The sequence below is a fragment of the Orcinus orca genome, chromosome 3 (genome assembly GCF_937001465.1).
Source record: "Orcinus orca chromosome 3, mOrcOrc1.1, whole genome shotgun sequence".
In the NCBI taxonomy this organism is placed as follows: domain Eukaryota; kingdom Metazoa; phylum Chordata; class Mammalia; order Artiodactyla; family Delphinidae; genus Orcinus; species Orcinus orca.
Genome location: NC_064561.1, coordinates 139,524,560 through 139,532,101, shown reverse-complemented (window position 1 = coordinate 139,532,101; position 7,542 = coordinate 139,524,560). Strand labels below are relative to the sequence as shown.

The 7,542-nt window shown below is 36.4% G+C and overlaps 1 pseudogene; it reads left to right on the top strand.

Moving 5' to 3' along the window:
- Positions 1 to 242: 242 nt before the first annotated feature.
- On the top strand, positions 243 to 901 carry LOC117203416 (ATP synthase subunit a-like; annotated as a pseudogene).
- The last annotated feature ends 6,641 nt before the right edge of the window (positions 902 to 7,542 follow it).

Genomic DNA, 7,542 nt, shown 5'->3' with positions numbered 1-7,542 from the left:
TCAATACTATAAATACGTTAAGAAGCTAAATAACGTTAACCTTTTAAGTTAAAGCTTGGGAGTTAATCCTCCCCTTAATGATATGCCGCAACTAGATATATCAACATGATTTATTACTATCCTATCAATAATTCTAGTCCTATTCATTATATTTCAACTAAAAATTTCAAAACATATTTACTATTCAAACCCAGAATCAATATTACCAAAACACTAAAACAACCCACTCCTTTAGAAATAAAATGAATGAAAATTTATTTGCTTCTTTCATTAACAGGGCTTCCTGTTGTTATCTTAATTATCATATTTCCAAGCATTCTATTTCCTACACCTAATCGACTAATCAAGCATATAACTTCTATTCAAAAGTGATTCGTTCAAATAACATCAAAACAAATAACAGCTATTCACAATCACAAAGTACAGACCTGAACACTAATACTAATATCACTCATTTATCAGATCAACAAATCTACTAGGACTACTACCACATTCATTTACACCTACTATACAACTCTCAATAAATCTAGGCATGGCAGTTCCCCTATGGGCAGGGACTGTAATTACAGACTTTTGTCACAAAGTAAAAACATCCCTAGCTCACTTTCTACCACAAGGAACACCAGTTCCTCTTATTTCCATACTAGTTATCATTGAAACTATCAGTTTATTTATTCAATCAATAACCCTGGCTGTACACTTGACAGCTAACATCACAGGACACCTGTTGATTCATTTAATTGGAGGAGCAACTCCAGCATTACTAAATATTAGCACTGCCACAGCCCTAATTACATTTATTATCCTTATCTTCCTCACCATTCTCAAATTTGCTGTTGCCATCATTCAAGCCTACATATTTATCCTACTAGGAAGCCTTTACTTACATAATAATACATAATGACCCACCAAACCCATGCATATCATATAGTAAACCCCAGTCCCTGACCCTTCACAGGAGCTCTTTTAGCCCTCCTAATAACATCAGTCCTAATTATGTGATTTCACTTTAATTCAACATTATTGTCACCAAGCCCACTAACAAATACCTTAACAATATATCAATGATGTTGAGACACCATCCAAGAAAGCACTTTCCAAGGCCATCATATACCAATTGTTCTAAAAGGACTTTGATATGGAATAATCCTATTATTTCATAAGTCCTCTTTTTTTACTGGCTTTTTCTAAGTTCTTTAACCACTCAAGCCTTGCCTCCACACCTGAGCTAGGAGGATGCTGACCACCAACAGGCATCTGTCCCCTAAATCCACTAGAAGTTCAACTCATCAATACCTCTGTACTATTAGCCTCTGGGGTATCCATTACCTGAGTCCAGTACAGCCTCATAGAAGGAAACCGCAAACACATAATTTAAACTCTTTTTATTACAATTGCTTTAGGTGTTTTTTTACACTTCTACAAGCCTCAGAATATTATGAAGCATCTTTTACAATCTCAGATGGAGTCTATGTATCAACTTTCTTCATAGCTATAGGATTTCACAGACTACATGTAATTATTGGCTCTACCTTCCTTATTGTCTGCCTCTTATGTCAATTAAAACATCATTTTACATCTAATCATCATTTAGTCTTCAAAGCCACTGCCTGATACTGACATTCTGTAGATGTACTATGACTATTCCTTTATGTATCTACTTTTTGATGAGGATCTTATTCTTTTAGTATTAAATAGTACAATTGACTTCCAATCAGTTTTGGTATAATCTGAAAAAGAATAATAAACCTGATACTGACATTAATTACAAATATAGCACTAGCCTCATTTCTTGTATTCGTCGCATTTTGACTCCCTCAATTAAATATTTATACAGAAAAAGCAAGTCCATATGAGTGTGGATTTGACCCCCATAGGATCAGCCCGCCTACTCTTTTCCATAAAATTTTTCCTAGTAGCTACTACATTTCTCCTTTTCGACGTAGAAACTGATCTTCTTTTACCCCTTCCATAAGCATCTCAAACAATCTAAAAACTATACTCATTATAGCACTATTCCTAATCTTATTACTAGCAACAAGCCTAGACTACAAATGAATCCAAAAAGGACTAGAATGAACTGAATATGGTGATTAGTTTAAAATAAAATAAATGATTTTGACTCATTAGAATATGATTAAGTTCATAATTACCAAATGCCTTTAGTATATATAAATATTGTTACAGTATTTATAGTATCTCTCATAGGGTTATTAATATATCAATCTCACCTAATATCCTCACTACTATGCCTAAAAGGTATAATATTATCACTATTTATTATAGCAACCCTAATAATCCTAAACACAAATTTTACCTTGGCCAGCATAATACCAATCGTTCTGCTACTCTTCACCGTCTTCAAAGCTGCACTCAGACTATCCCTACTGGTAATAGTATCAAACACATATGGCACTGATTAAGTACAAAACCTTAAACATCTCCAATGTTAAAAATTATTATCCCTGCAATTATATTAATACCACCAGCATGACTATCAAAAAGCAACATAATCTGAATTAACACTACAGTACATAGCCTATTAATTCGTTTCATAAGCCTTTTTCTCCTAAACCAATTCAACGATAAAAATCTTAACTTTTCACTAGTTTTTCCTCCAACTCCTTATTAACACCATTTTTAATTTTAACATGACTCTTACCATTAATACTAATAGCCAGCCAATTTCACCTGTTCAAAGAATCATTAACCTGGAAAAAAATTATATATTACTATGCTAGTAAAACTACAAATATTCCTAATTATAACATTTACTGCCACACAGAACAAATCTTATTTTACATTTTATTTGCAGCAACACTAGTCCCAACACTTATCTTCATTACCCAATAGGGCAATCAAACAGAACAACTTAATGCAGGACTTTATTTCTTATTTTATACACTAGTAGGATCCCTCTCACTCTTAGTAGCATTAGTATATATTCAGAATATCACAGGCTCATTAATTTTCTAATAATCCAATATTGAACTCAAGCAATATCCAACACCTGATCCAACGTTTTCATATGATTAGTATGCATAACAGCCTTTATAGTAAAAATACCCCTATATGGTCTCCACTTTTGATTACCTAAAGCACATGTAGAAGCCCCCATTGCAGGGTCTATAGACCTTGCAGCCATACTGCTAAAACTCAGAAGTTATGGTATATTGCTAGTTACAAAAATATTAAATCCATTAACGGACTTTATATCATATCCCTCCCGCATACTCTCTTTATAAGGAATAATTATAACCAGTTCAATTTGCTTAACGCCAAACAGACCTAAAATCACTATTCCTCTGTTAGTTATATAGCTTTAGTTATCGTAGCTATTCTTATCCAACACCTTGAAACTATATAGAAGCTACCACTCTAATAATTTCTCACAGCCTCATATCATCTACACTATTCTGCTTAGCAAATTCAAATTATGAAAGTATCCACAGCCAAGCAATAATTCTAGCCTGAGACTTACAGACATTTCTCCCATTAATTTCAACATGATGACTATTAGCAAGCCTAACAAACTTAGCTCTACCCCCAACTACCAACCTATCAGAGTTATTTGTAGTAATATTACATATTATTTCATGATCAAACATTACCATTATCTTAATAGCAATTAATATAATTACTGCCCTATACTCCCTATATATGTTAACCATAACACAATGAGACAAATATACACATAATATCAACAATATCAAACCATCATTTGCACTAGAAAATGCCCTCATAACCCTTCACCTGTTACCTCTATTACTCCTATCATTAAACCCCAAAATCATTTTAGGGCCCTTGTACTGTAAATTTAGTTTAAAAAAACACTAGATTGTAAATCTAGTAACAGAAGACTAGATCTTCTCATTTACCAAAAAATTATGCAAGAACTGCTAATTCATGCCTCCATACCTAACAGTATGGTTTTTTCAAGCTTTTAAACGATAGCAGCGACTTCCCTGGTGGTGCAGTGGTTAAGAATCTGCCTGCCAGTGCAGGGGACACAGGTTCAAGCCCTGGTCCGGGATGATCCCATATGCCACGGAGCAACTAAGCCCATGTGCCACAACTATTGAGCCTGCACTCTAGAGCCCAAGATTCACAACTACTAAGCCTGTGTGCCACAACTACTGCATCCTGCATGCCTAGAGAGCCTGTGCTCCACAACAAAGAGTAGCCCTCACTTGCTGCAACTAGAGAAAGCCTGCACACAGCAGCAAAGACCCAATGCAGCCAATAAATAAATAAATTTATATTTTAAAAAAAAAGGATAGCAGTTATCCATTGGTCTTAGGAACCAAAAAATTGGTACAACTCCCAATAAAAGTAATAAACTTATTTACCTTCTTAACACTAGTCACACTATTTATCTTAACAATTCCAATTACAATAACAAACTGTAACATTTACAAAAGTAACATATATCCACCCTACATAAAAGCCACTATTTCATATGCTTTTATTACCAGCCTAATTCCAATAATAATGTTTATTCACACAGAATAAGAAATAATTATCTCAAACTGACATTGAATCACAGTCCAATGGAAAAATAAACAAAATTGGACTACATCAAACTACAAAGCTTCTGCACAGCAAAGAAAATCATTAACAAGATGAAAAGACAATCTACTTCAAGAGAGACCACGATAGTGAGAGGCCCGTGCACCGTGATGAAGAGTGACCCCCGCTTGCCACTAGAGAAAGCCCTTGCACAGAACTGAAGACGCAACACACCAAAAATAAATTAATTAATTAATAAACTCCTACCCACAACATCTTCTTAAAAAAAAAAAGGCAATCTACTTAATGAGAGAAAATATTTGCCAGTCATGTATCTGACAAGGGGTTAATATGCAGAATATATTAAAAATCTCATAAACTCAATAGCAGAAAAAGTATGATTTTTAAAAATGGGCAGAAGATCTGAATAGACATGTTTCCAAAGAAGAGATACAGATGAACAAGAGGTACATGAAAAGACGCTCAGCATCACTAATCATCAGGGAAATGTAAATCAAAACCACAATGAGATATTACCTCACACCTGTTAGAATGGCTATTATCAAAAAGAAAATGTCCCCCGAGCTGCAGTGTCAGCACAGCAGTTTCACACTAGGAACTCTGGTCTGAAGTGCCTGGGGACAAGGTCTCTGCACATGGCACCATATGAATAAGTGAAACTAGAGAAAGAACAAAGGGAAAAAAATACATATATGTATATATGGGAAAAAGAAGACCAGAAAAGAGTGAGCAACCTGCCCAAGGTCACAAACGACCACACTCAGTAACACTGAAAGCAACATAAAGACTGGGTAAAAGAGGAAAGAATCCCCATCACTTTTTAGCATCATCAAGCCCCTGTGTCTCTATCCACCACAGTGAGAAACCAGAAGGTGTTGGAGACAAGATGGCCTAGTAGGACTTGAGTTCAACTCCTCTCGCAAAAACACCAAAATCACAGCTAACTGCTGAACAACCATTGACAAAAAAGACTGGAACCTACCAAAAAGGATATTCTACATCCAAAGACAAAGAAGAAACCACAATGAGACAGTAGGAGTGCATTTGCAATACAATTCAACCCTATACCCGCTGGGTGGGCAAAACACAAACTGGAAAATAATTATATTGCAGAGGTTCTCATACAGGAGTGAGAGTTCTGAGCCCCACCTCAGGGTCCCCAGCCTGAGGGTATGGAAATGGGAGGAGGAGCTCCCTGAGCATTTGGCTTTGAAGGCCAGTGGGGCTTGGAACTCCACAGGACTAGGGGAAACAAACTCCACACTTGGAGGCACACACAAGGTATCATGCACACCAGGACTGAGGGAAAAAGGAGTGACTTCATAGGATCGTAGGCCAGACCTACCTGCTTGTCTTGGAGGGTCTCCTGGGGAGGTGGGGGTGGCAGCTGTGGTTCACTGTGGGGACAAGTACACTAGTGGCAGAGTTACTGGGGAGTACTCATTAGCATGAACTCTCCTAGAGGCTGCCATTTTGTCATCAATACCCAGCCTCACCCAACAGCCTGTAGGCTCCAGTGTTGAGACACATCAGGCCAAACAACAAACAGGGTGGGAACACAGCCCCACCCATCAGCAGCCAGGCTGCCTAAAGTCTTCCTGAGCTCACAGCAGCCTCTATACATATCACTTGACACAGCCCTGCCCACCAGGGGGACAAGACCCAATCCTTCCCACCGGGAAGCCTGCACATGACTCTTAGACCAGCCTCACCCACCAGGGGGCAGACCCTAGATGCAAGAGGAACTACAATCCTGCAGCACGCAGAATGAAGACTTTAAACAGAGAAAGTTAGACAAAATGAGAGGGCAGAGGAATATGTTCCAGATGAAGCAACAAAATATAACCCCAGAAGAACAACTAATTAAAGTGGAGATAGGCAATATACCTGAACAAGAATTCAGAGTAATGATAGTAAAGATGATACAAGATATCAGAAAAAGAATGGAGGAACAGATTGAGAAGATACAAGAAATGATTAACAGAGAGCTAGAAGATATAAGGAACAAACAAACAGAGTTGAACAATACAATAACTGAAATGAAAAAAAAACACTAGAAGGAATCAATAGCAGAATAAATGAGGAGGAAGAATGATAAGTGGGCTGGAAGACAGAATGATGGAAATCACTGCCACAGAACAGAACAAAGAAAAAAGAATGAAAAGGAATGAGGACAGTTTAAGAGACCTCAGGACAATATTAAACACACCAACATTATAGGGTTCTGAGGAGAAGAGAGAGAAAGGGCCTGAGAAAATATTTGAAGAGATAATAACCAAAAACTTCCCCAACATGGGAAAAGAATCACTCAAGTCCAGGAAGTGCAGAGAGTTGCATACAGGATAAACCCAAGGAAGAATATGCCGAGACACATTTTAACACATTATTGACCGGAGATGTATTAATAAATCTTTTGTTATCTGAACATTACTGACCGGAAATGTATCAATACGTTTTTAGAGAGTGATATAATTAACATCACCGTGTGAAATTGTTAGAGCTTAAAATTGATCAAGGGTTCATTATACAACTTATGATTGTTGTTATCATTCACATTTTGCTCCATCAGGTTTTTGTTCCAACTTTGTGTATATCATAAATGCAAGTTTATTACTATAAAATTTTCAAAAATGACACATCAGAAAATTTTGAGTGAAGAATAATTTTTCAGTGAATTTTATTTATATACTTTCTGATTGTCTGAGTGACATATATACTAGTGTCTCAGAAGATGATAGTTCTTCAGAATATAGCTCTGATTCAGACAATATGAATATTAGACCAAAAAAAGACAAAAAATTTTAGTGATTGATTCTGATATGGAAAGTGAAAATGAAACTCATGGTGCTGTAGAATGCTCCTTTGCTTCTACAGAAGAGTGGATGGGGACAACATTTCATGAAAATTAGAAGACTTTACAGGTGTGCCAGGGGTAACTATTGAATGTAATAACCTGCAAAATGTCAGTGAAATAACAATTTTTTGTGTGTGTGTGCAGTACGCGGGCATCTC